Here is an 11,724-nt window from a genome sequence, read left to right on the forward strand (position 1 = left end):
GATGGTTTTATTTAACTAAGAAACAAGTTTAAATCACTTCTTGTGCATTTTTCATTCCAATTTCCATCTAAGCAGAGCTTAACACAAACCACAACTAAAAATTAATACCCACCTAGCAAACCAGAAAAAAATAATTTACACTATTTTAAACAAAATTAGAAGTAAAAATGGAGAATTTAAATAAATGTATGTTAAGTTATATAAGTAATTAAATTACTTATATAAATAAGTAAATAAATGTGCATAGATATAGCATATGCAAAAAGAAGTGTCATATTTACTGTAAGGGCTGTATATATCAACATATTTTAAATGCCTGCCAACCAAGGAGAATCATTTTGCTTTAAGAAAATTAATAAAAACTACACAAATACAAAACAAGATGAAAACAGCTAATGAAAAGTAAGGTGTTCTGCTTTTTGACTTATGATTAGAATCCTTGGTTTAAAATCACTTTGACTTACATAAATTCTTCCTACCCAGAACTACCAAAGTCATATTACCATAGGCAGGAACTGCTTTGTGGAAGGTGAAAAGTCATGTCCCCGGACCTGCCCATCCTCCTTTTCCTCCCCTGTCAGTTCCTTTGGAAGCTACTGTTGTATGAGGAATAATACACCTAACAGAAAGTTCTCCCATGGGGGAGAGAAGGTTTTTGAATGAGTCCATGAATGGCACTTGCAACAGTGGCTAACAGGTACTTTCTTGTCTCTAGCTACCAGTAAAACAGAGTCTCACCTGATAAGCTGTTACAAGGCAAGGTGATCTATTTGTTGCCTCCTAGTTTGTATTTGCCTGTAGGAGACACAACCACCCCACAATTCTACCCTATGGTTCCAGCAGGGAGAGAAATGTTGTTCACAGAGTTAGCCTTCCAACTACTGGCCAGAGCTGCTCACAATTTTGTGGATGAAGTTCCTTCTCAGGGACTGTCTGTTTGGCCTTCTGAACTACTTGCTTCAGATTACCTCTGGCAGTCTGGCCCAAGAGCCACACGGTAGGTAGAAATGGAACACATGGTAATTCTTTTAAGGTATTCCACTTAACGTAATCAGTGGGCATCCTTTGTACAGACGCCTTCTTCATCTGACCAAAGATCAGGCAGTCCTGGAAATATTTTAAAGGAGACAAACCTTAAAGTCTGTTATACAGCTCTTTACCCCAGTGAGGGGCCCACTCTTATGAACAGATAACCTAGCTGCATATAAGAGTAAAAAAATTAGACTGAGATGTTACACATTGGTAAAGGACTTGGAATGTCCAATCCCAATCCATTTGAATGGAAACTAAGTATCCAGAACCTTATGGCAATTAGCCTTAGCCTTTCCACAGCAGGCATCTTGCCTATACAACTCATCTCTCTCATTCTGCGGTTGCTTTGACACAACACCCAGTGTACTGAAACATCACAGGTAACTTTAATTAAAATTCAAGCACTAAAGTAATCTGACAACAAGCAAGTCCAACAGCCTGTGAGTAAATATTAGTGTATTACAAAATTTGTAATCAAATACTTATGGCTAAATTTACCCCTTCGGCACAAAAATCCAGCCCTTTCACGTCAATGGGAATTGCACACGTACATCCAAGACCCGCGTTTAGCTTTTTATATTTTATGTCCTCTGGTTAAGGATTTATATCAATAAATAAAATGTAATGCTTCCTCATCTTACAACAGTTCACAAACTACTCTTCCCTCATTTAAACTAATATTCAAGATAGGATGATTTTGGAACTTTTGTTTACTACTTATGCAATAAGAGTTTTTATCAGTACAACAGAACACATTTGAATTAATTAACTGCACAAACAACTTCACTACCATGTTTGTCACTATCCATTTTGCAAACATTAAGTTTCCCCCCATAAAACCACTGTTACTTCAAACGCAGCTGGCAATGAATGATGCTGTTTCAGTTTTCTTATTAATTTGTACACAAGCCTCATAATCGCTACTGGATCATGCTGAAATTTGTCATGCTTATTTCAAAATATATTAAGAATATTCTATGGCTGTTGTTCAACACAATATAGAGAAATAGTATTGTGAACAAGCCAAATCTAGGAAGTTGTTGTATTTAAATAAAAAAACATTTTAGGGTTGTGTCATGCTCTGTTCTTGCAAGCCTGAGACAGAAGACAGACGAAGCGCCCACTGACCAGCCTGATTTGAGCAACGCATGTGGTTGTCAACACCGCACAGGCCAGTCCTATTTAACAGAAGACTTAGGCATGAAGAAACCACTTGTAGCGAGGGAAACGCTACAAGTGGATCTTTCAGGGAGGGGGTGTGACATGCTTGTCTTTCCCCAGGTGTGTAATTTCACTCCTGATTTCATTTTCACCAACACTTCCGTAGCTTGGCCATGCAACATATTTAAGATAGTGAAAACATATCTTGCTCTGAACTGCATATGTCCACAAAGACAAACAAAAAATCAAAAGGGCAGACCTTTCCATTATTTCTTTATAGGCATCCAACCCCAAACACAAAATGTCAGAAGTACATTTTCTCTCATTCATACCTGCCTGCTAAGATGGCACTTAGACTAGTGAAGTTATAAAGGAGATACCATATGAATGTCTGTCCCCATCTGTAATGATCAAGGAAAAATTAAAATGTACTTTGCTTCAACAAATTATAGGCTCTGTTACAAAAAAGGACACATCAGTGGCTTCTTACCTTCTCCAGTGCTATCTCATTATTCTATATAGTGCTATTCCGTATACTTCAATCATCTCCCCATCCCTAGCCTTCCTACCCTGCTTGTCATCTTAAACTTTCAACTCTCTGGGACAGGATTCTATTCTACTTTGTGTTTGTGCAACACATAGCCCAATGGTCCTGTCATGTTTATTGCGCCTTCCGGATATTAACACATTATAATAATGCAAAACTGATGGATGTGCTGCTTTTCACTGAGAAGAAACAGAGATTTCTAACAATCAAAGGGATGCTATTCTGCAACTGGATGTCCCACTGAAATCACAGAGCTTCTGCACAGGTTCAGGAATCCAGCTGCCTGGATACAATTGCAGGATCAGGCCCCTGCTGCTCTTAATTAAGATGCAAGACAATGCACCTTTATTTTCCAACTTTTCACCCTTTCTCTAGGAAAAAAGTACTGTTATATATTTCACTGCTGTTGCTCACAGGAACAAAGAAAATTCATTTATTTATGGAAAAAAAATATGGAAGAAAATTCACCCAATGTCTTTTTCATCAACCTGGCAAAAAAAGCATGGACTGACTTCCACCTGAGGCTTTAGCCATCTAGTTTTGGACTGTGACCTTACTCTAGCTCCAGTGACTTAGATGGAGTTACTACAGATTTACCTTGGCATGAGAGGAGATATAGCACCACTGCTTTTCCTCTATTCCACATTCAGGTCTATGATGACACTCTCCTAAACACTGCTTAGAAAACCACAAAATAGCCCATTCTCTCTCACACATCCAAGATTATTTGCTGCATAAGAAGAACACCAAAGTAAAAAAGGAAGACAGGTTAGTCCATGGCAAGAAGTAATTGTACCTATTATCATGTGATATGTATCACCTAGTCTGAAAAGCTCTCACTAGGCAATTCTTGATTGCATGGGACATACAAATAAAGAACAAAACCAATGCCAAGGCATATGCTAAATGGTCCTGTAAAATACGATATTGTGGCAACTAAAAGTTACCAGTTTAAAAACATCAACCCAACAGGAGTACAGGAGTACCCATCTACTAGGCACTGGCACCTTGCATAACCTCTCTTCATTTGTATCTTGGTATGAGCCTGATATCATTGCCATTAGGAAAAACAGGATCATGCCCTCTTATTTTAGGGCCTCATCATGATACCATGGCAGCCCTTTGAATTCAGTGGGTACAGGGTCAAGCTCTTATGCGCATACTTGATCAGTCAGTGTAGTTGAAAGGGAAGTGTTCAGTCATGTTTGTGAATACACAAAGTAACTGCGTAACAGCACATGGATTTGTTCTAACAGCATAACTGAGTGTAGAATCCCATACATACACACACACACACGTGTACATTATATTAGGTAAACAGATACTTAAAGACATATATTAGATAAATGAAGAGGCACTTGGACGTATATACCTGCCAATTCAACGGCATATCAAATAGAGAAAACCTGTTAAACTGTATGACAAAGACAGACATACTTGGTCTCTTAAATCGGAATTGATCTCTTCAATCCTATGGAAACCTACTGAAATATATGCTTCTGCTGATTGAGGCCCCTACCAACAGAGTGGTACTTAATATCTGCAAGTGATTTCAGCTTGTGTGTGAAGCTAGACCATTTATAAAAATCTGTCAAAATATGTGTGGAAGGCCACTTATAATAAAATTCTTTCTTTTCAAAACAACTCTTATTTGGCATCTACTCATAAAATTTAGCTACCTTTCTGTCTCCTGCATATAACTGAGGGCTTCTGTTTTGTTAACTTTCTTTCAGGCAAGTATGAAAAGACGTGTATAGGGCACATGTCATGATGCTGAAGTGTCCCATTCATATAAAAACCCATATCCACTTGCTTTTTCATTATTCATCCTTGCGCTACGAAGTAGAAAACAGAAGCACTGGGAAGTTTGTCAAAAGCTTGCTTTTTTCTTTGTTGATTTCTCTCTTATGTAATTGAGTTTATAAATATTAAAAATAATAAAATACTGCCATTATGGTAAAAACAGTACAGTTACATCTACACTCACTCATTGGAATAGAATATGCTGTCCTCCTCAAATAGAACTTTTATTTTCAATCAAAGCCAACGCCTATCCTCAGTAACAAAACAGGAATGGGCAAATCTGAATATCTGAAAGGATGAAGTATGTTTACTAAGCTCTGTAGTAAAAGTTCACATTGATGTCACCTTTATTTATCATATAGATGAAATAACTGCTTCTGCTGATCTGCTTGATAACAAAATTAATACTCAATTTAAATGACAGAGAAATACTTAAATCATTTAACTGTAAAGGACTAATTTTGCAGACTATTTTTATTCTTCTGCTACTTCAGACCTGCAAGCCAAGATCTTATTTCTAAAACTGATGCATGGATTTGAAACATAAGCAAAATTTTTAATACCAATACATAACGGCAAAGACAAAGATAAGAGCTTATTGGGTATTTTAGAAGCTGATGTAGATAAAGCTGACTTTAAGAAAAAACTAGTGATTGAATATTAGTTAAAAACTAATGCTTTTTTCTGGTTTTGATTTTTAAAGCTATCAACGTTGAGTAAACCGAATATCAGCTCAAGATGTCAGTTTGGCATAGCTGGAGTCTCAAACTAAAATTCTTGACTGAGCAAGACACTCTAGCAGGTGTCCAGCTAAGTGTATGAATATTTCCAAGGTTGTTAATAGACTGCTCGCTTCAGTTATTCACCTGTGTAAGTACTTTGCTGCACCAAGACTTAGCACATTGTTGGTTAGAGTTTCCCAACCTTTACAGGGTCGAGGAATCCCTCTACCACTTTTCTGAACATGGCAGCACTCCCAGTTAAGAACCACTGTTGGCACTGCCTCAGCTCACTTCAGTGATTCTCAATCAAATGTTACTGCCTCCAAATAAAATAGCCTTACACACCTGCTACAGAGCCACCCTGGGAAGGTCTGTGACGTGTACACGATACTGCAGCAGACCATCCTCCTTTATGCTCCTCCCAGAACTGGAACTGTGCCATGTGCCTCTGTTTCCAGGACAAGCGTGGAAGAAGCCAGACCAGAGGTAATACAGCCACTCAGCTCCTGCCTGCTGTAGGCTGATCAATCTCCTAATGCGGGACTGCGCGTAGGGCACTTTTACCTGGCAGCTGCTGTGGCAGCAGTGTCTGCATCGCTGCACCCTTGAGGGAAGCTCAAGAAACCCCAGCTGAGAACCACTGCTCTAGGGAAAGGATATTCAACCGCGCATCAAGGGTAGGTTCTTTTTCAGTGTATGCTATTGCAGACCTGCCTAGAGACCTTCACTTCTCTGTACTGCATCTTCCCTAAATCTCAAAAGTTAATAATATTTGCCCACCATTATGATTTATGACTTCAATGAAGCTGACACTCTTTGCTGAACAAGACTTTGCTAATAGTTGAGTGCTTTCTAGATCAGGGCCTCTATCTGCTAAGTTAAGTATTCTTATTCACAGAAAGAACAACAGTACAAGTTTGCCCACACTGTGGTTCAGCAGTTACTTGGTGGTTCATTCCCCAAATTAGTTTAATCTTTTTGCTCATTCAGTCCTTAGCCTCTTCTGAGACTATCAAGAAACGTGTCAGCTGCAGCAATCTTTCTTGGGAGACTGACAGACATCCAGTAGCAATAAAACTGAGAGCATCAACTAGGCTTCTGAAACTGCTATCAGATAATTACTGCTTATTATAAATGCCCTAAAACTTAAGAGCCAAAACTAATAATATCTTGACATGCAATAGAAAAATAAAAAGGTTTTTGACAAACCAAAGGAATTGAAAAAAAACCAAACAATTATGGTACAGAACAGGATAAATAAAGAGATTATATCATGTAGGAAAGAAAGTTGATTTGTTTGTATTTACTTTCTTGAGGTGTTTTAATACATACAATTAAATTACTTAAACCAAGCTAAATGGGAAGTTAAGCAAGAAATGAAATATAGATTAAGTTTACAGTAGGCAAATACAACAGGTGTAACTATGAAACACAGTAAATTCTGTAAGAAAATTGCCATGTAAAACATGTGGTCCATGGAGTTTGATCCTATCCACCCAGTTACTTATATTGCCAGCATCACTGTAGTATCCCTGTAATAACATGAAAAATTTTAATCTCAAAACTCCCCTGCATGTAGCACAATACTATGAGCCCCATTTGCAGACAGAGAAGTAAAGTGTGGGGACATTGTAAGCCTCCATTTTCAGAAGCATCCTCCAATTCTTGTTCACACAACCTGAGCACCCCTTTGATTTTAAATAGGGAATTCAGCCTAGGACAGGACACCCCAAAAAAATCATGTTAGCCAAAATCAGTGGTCACTTTCGAAACTCACTGGCCTATATCACTTGTTGTAGGTTACACAGTCTGTCTATGGTGGAAGTACTACCTATCTGTGGCAAAGGTGAAAATGGAGACCAGATTTTTTCCAGAACCCACCTAGCCTTAACTCTTTCAATCTGAATGTACATAAAGTCCTTCACATTATAGATGCCACATGCTATTAAAGAAATGCCCAGGGTTCACCACAGAGATACACAAAGTTCATTGCTGGGCAAACTGATTCATGCACAGAAATGAACATAACACTCTGCATAGCAAGATCGCAAAAAGTAAAGCAGAAGTCCAGTTTACTTTGTGCGTACACATCCCACTCTTACACATTACAGGAGAGCAAGGCCTTCCTCCCCATGCAAACTCTCTTCCCTATATTATGTTGTGAGCTACATGCAACATGCTTGTCTTTCCACTTTAATGTGGATGTTTCGGGGCTTCTGTATATACAGTATATAGTCCTGATCGACAGATCACCTAACTCCAGGTACAGCTTTAAACATGGGAACAGTTATATTAATATTAGTGACTTTAATGGTACTGGTTGGTCTTAAAGTTATGCCTGAGCTTATGTCATCTGCTGGCTTGGACTCAGTCCTGCAGTCCTTTCCTCAATATAACTTCCACTGAAGTCAATGGAAGTTTTGCTGGCAACAGATTTACAGCACAGGCCTTAGGTTTGCAAGGCATTAACTGGAAATTCAGTAAAACATTTTCAGCTAATCAAAACACCAGGAAGAATCCTGTTTTCTGAATGTGTGTTTACTTGAAACTGTATTCAGTATTTTGCAGCAGCAACTAGGATAAATCATGTACATGATGACAGGCTGAACTCTGAGCTGACGGGACAGTTTCTGTAATTTGCTGAAAGTCAATCACAGGTGGATCTCAGGGAACACTGCTCCCTGCTACCCCACACTTTTAAATGGGTTATTGTAGTTACTGTGAAACTGAGATCAGAATCTGAACCTCTCACAATACAGAGATTTATGAGAAGGTAATGTTACTCTACTCGTTTTAAAATTAAATTAGATAGTGACTATTTCTCCTGAAACCATGTGACTTAAAAAAAAAAAAAGAATTCTTAACTTTTATCAAAAGTTTTATCCCCAAACTAAATGAAAGTATCTAGTCATAACCAAACTCAAGGAAATTTCTATTCTGCCCTCATATAGACACATTTTTATATTACTTTTTCAGTTTCAAAAAAAAAATTTCCTTTACAGCTTCCATTACTCCCTTCTCTTAAATAGATTTCACCCCCTTTTTTCCTTCGTAATTTGTAAATTACATTTCAACACTACATAGGGCCACATTTACATTGGTACTAAGATTGTGTGTAGAACTAAAGTGTCCATTCATTGCAAAGATGCATGAGGAATATCCGATCAGCCCAGCAAACAGAATTCTAGGTATCCATACAGCTCCATCATTTAAGTTTCTGAGACGATTAAAGAGGAAACTAAGAAGCTAGGTCTCAAAGCTCTTCCTCAGACCTTTATCCCCCACTGCACATAGTTTGACTTCAAATCTCAGCAACATACATAAATCAAATGCTTGTTTTAGCTCTGATCAACAGTCAGAATCCCACTGGGGAGCTTTCGAATTTTTTCACTTGGTAAAAACTGTTGCATCCATGACATGGAATTAAACTCGTCAAGATTTTAAAACCCAAGTAGCAATTTCTGAAAAGGGCATTTTCCAATTCAACTGTCCTGTAATGAATTATTTTAAGAAGTTTGTGTTGCATTCAGTTGATTTTTGACTCTACAGTTAACGTACAACTCGCACATCTACACACATATAACCTACTCAGTGAAAAACCTGAATAATTGGAATTCAGGTGATAATCTCTATAGGAATCGGTGAAGAGACAAAATCCATTTCCCCAAACCCTGAGTCCTCACAGATGTTTTCCCAACGTACAGACTAGTAATGCAGCTACTGCCCTTTCATAACATTGCACCAAAATATCTGCGCTGTCCTGTCTGGGACCATCACCTATCCTGTATCTGTTAGAGGCTGACAAAGACCAAGGTGATATTACTAATTATGCTCTTTTATGAAACCTAAGCTCACTTCAAAACTTTTAAGTATATATAAAATATCAACACACCACAAACAATACTACTTTATTTTCCATCACTTGGGGGCCAAATTCAGATGGATGTCACTAGGATCAAATGCACTTAAAACCACTCAAGTTCTGGCCACCTACACCAGATCTGATTGAAATGATCACTTTACTTTGGTTTAGAAACCAAAACAAGGAAATGCAAAAATGCTCATGCCTTCAAAAATACTTTGGACATTGTGTCAATTTAGCCACTAAGACTTGTCTTTCAAATTTAATAGCATCTTGTATTATCAAATGCCAGGAAGACAATCAGTAACACAGAAAAAGCAAGAATTACCAGGCAAGAGAGTTTTGCAGGTTAAGGCTGAGTTAACTCCTCTTCTTGTAGCACTACAGCTCAAATAACTTTCTCCTGACCCCTTAGGATTTCTGAATAATCATCATAATCCTATCTGTATATATTCATTCTAAATCATTCTTCTGCACCTTATACCTAGTTGAATGTTTTACAAGGAGTTATGCGTTCAGGAAGTCTTTGAATGGACAATGTTGCACTTCCCATACTGAGATCATGACTGCACAGGTTTTAAAACTTTAGCCACAGTTCAACCAATTTCCCCTAAAAATCCAGAACTTCGTTTTAAATCATGAGCTAATGAGTCTTCACCATCCAAAGCCTTCAACTAATCCTGCTAATAAAACCCACCCCTTTCAAAAGCTCAACACAAACTTTCTGTGTAGTCTGGTCAAGACTTGGAGCACCCATGACAAGACATGTTTCCTGAAGTGCTAAAGCCTGAGCAAGCATCTGCTCAGTGAAAAGGAGCAGCAAGAGAACCTGTATCGTATTAACAGCAATTATGCTCTTGTTCTTGTGTGTACAGTTTACATACTTACCCAGAAAGGCAAATGGAAATTACAGACAGAGGAAGATGAAGCTGTCTCGAAGCCTTTGTCATGTGATAGTGACCTATAAAGTATCAAATAAAGGCACAGCATCAGCACATCATGATTTTACAATATTGCAACTCTCCCCGCCAACAAGAGGAGACCTCCCAAAACTTAAAACTTGCCTCCCCCTTACCGCCCTCCTAGTTCATGTTAAAACGGGCTGACAGTGGCAAGCAGCGAACAAAAGATGCACCGTGTCTTTAAAGGACATTGGGACTGGGCAAATGGAACAAATCATCTGAGTGTGCATCAGCAGGGTGGGTTATTTTTTCTCTCTCCCTCTCTCTCTCCATGATACATACAACACAGCAAAATAAAACGCACAAAGTTGATCACCATCTGCACGCAGAAATAAATAACAATCCAGCCCCGCAACTTCCACGAGGGAATCGATTGATCCCCAGCCTAAATACATTATAATAACAATAATCAGAATAAAACAGCAAGCCCACATTGCAGGTAGGAGATAGAGAGAGGTTGCAACGTTGTAACACAGTTTCAGGTAATGCCCATTCCCCCTTTCACAGCTCCGAGCTGCTAAGAGTCCTGAAATGGCAAAACAAACCCCTCCACCATCGCAATCCACACGGAGATGAGAAAGCCCCTAATCCAGTGCATGGGGAAAAGCCTTTGCAAACCACTGCCCTCCCCCCCACTCCACCCTGTGCGAAGTGCATGTAGAGCCACCGGAATCTGGGTTCTGGGGTGGGGTGAAAAGAAAGGTATTAAATATGGAGAAAGGCTGGAGAGGACCCGAGGTTTCGCCTGCCTGCTTCCCCCCCGCCCTTGGTCACCATCAAGTTTGCATCTTAGTTACAAAATGTCGATCTTAAAGGCTGACAAGACACAGGGAGAGGGGGAGAGAGAAGAGAGAGAGAGAAGAGAGAGAGAAGAGAGTCCATCTTGCTTAGAGGGGGGAGGAGAAGAGCAATAATGCAATGCATAAATCTCACCCTCCCAGGGGGAAAAGTCTGCACAACACCTTTGGGGCAGGCAAGGCAGGCAGGAGCACGGAGGGGTGGCGAGGGGAGATGCCCCCTACCCCCGGCTGAATCAGACTGGCAGAAAACACCTCCCTACTGCTGCTGCTGCTGCTGCTCCCCTCCTCCTCCCCGCGGGCCCGGGCGATGATCCCGCTGCTGCCGCCGCCGCCGCCGCCGGGAAGAGCCACATGGAGCCCTGCGCCCCCGTGCCCGGCACTTGGACGTGTCACCAGCAGTACGGGCAATGGTTTCGGAGCCCCAGGCCGGGCGCCCCCCGGGGGGACCCCTTCCCTTCCCCCGCGGCCCCCGCTCACCTCGCCCAAACTTTGCGAGCGGGAGGTCCCCGCGTGAACACAAGTGGCTCAGGCCGCGCACGGCGGCAGGCGGGGCCGAGCCGGGCCGGGGGAGGCCACGGCGCCGGGCATTTTCTTCCCCCTTCTTGTACAGGGGAGGAGGAGAGCACACGCACACCCACACACTCACACGGACTCCTAGCGAGCACACACACACACACTCCTACCTCTGGCTCCTTGTGTGCTTGTGTATACTCACACACACACACTCCTAGCTCTGTGCATGTATAGTTGTGTGTGTGCTCACACACTCCTAGCACACACACACACCTAGTTCTATGTGCACAGAGACACACAGAGACTCCTCACACACACACAC

At 40.4% G+C, this 11,724-nt stretch overlaps 1 protein-coding gene across 5 annotated transcripts in view; it reads right to left on the minus strand.

Annotated features, from left to right (window-relative positions):
• The window catches only part of BBX (BBX, HMG-box containing), a 182,074-nt gene that overhangs the window by 168,627 nt on the left and 1,723 nt on the right, over nucleotides 1-11,724 (minus strand). For 2 of the 5 annotated variants that reach the window (XM_019528623.1, XM_019528620.1), the window contains exon 1: nucleotides 10,016-10,090. The gene's annotated coding sequence lies outside the window, so the exon portion shown is untranslated. Of the gene's footprint in view, nucleotides 1-10,015; nucleotides 10,091-11,022; nucleotides 11,105-11,366; nucleotides 11,408-11,724 lie in introns of those variants that run through there. The other 3 variants (XM_019528625.1, XM_019528626.1, XM_019528624.1) reach the window with 3 other exon arrangements.

Source organism: Crocodylus porosus, unplaced genomic scaffold, assembly GCF_001723895.1.
Source record: "Crocodylus porosus isolate Cpor-Errol unplaced genomic scaffold, CroPor_comp1, whole genome shotgun sequence".
In the NCBI taxonomy this organism is placed as follows: domain Eukaryota; kingdom Metazoa; phylum Chordata; order Crocodylia; family Crocodylidae; genus Crocodylus; species Crocodylus porosus.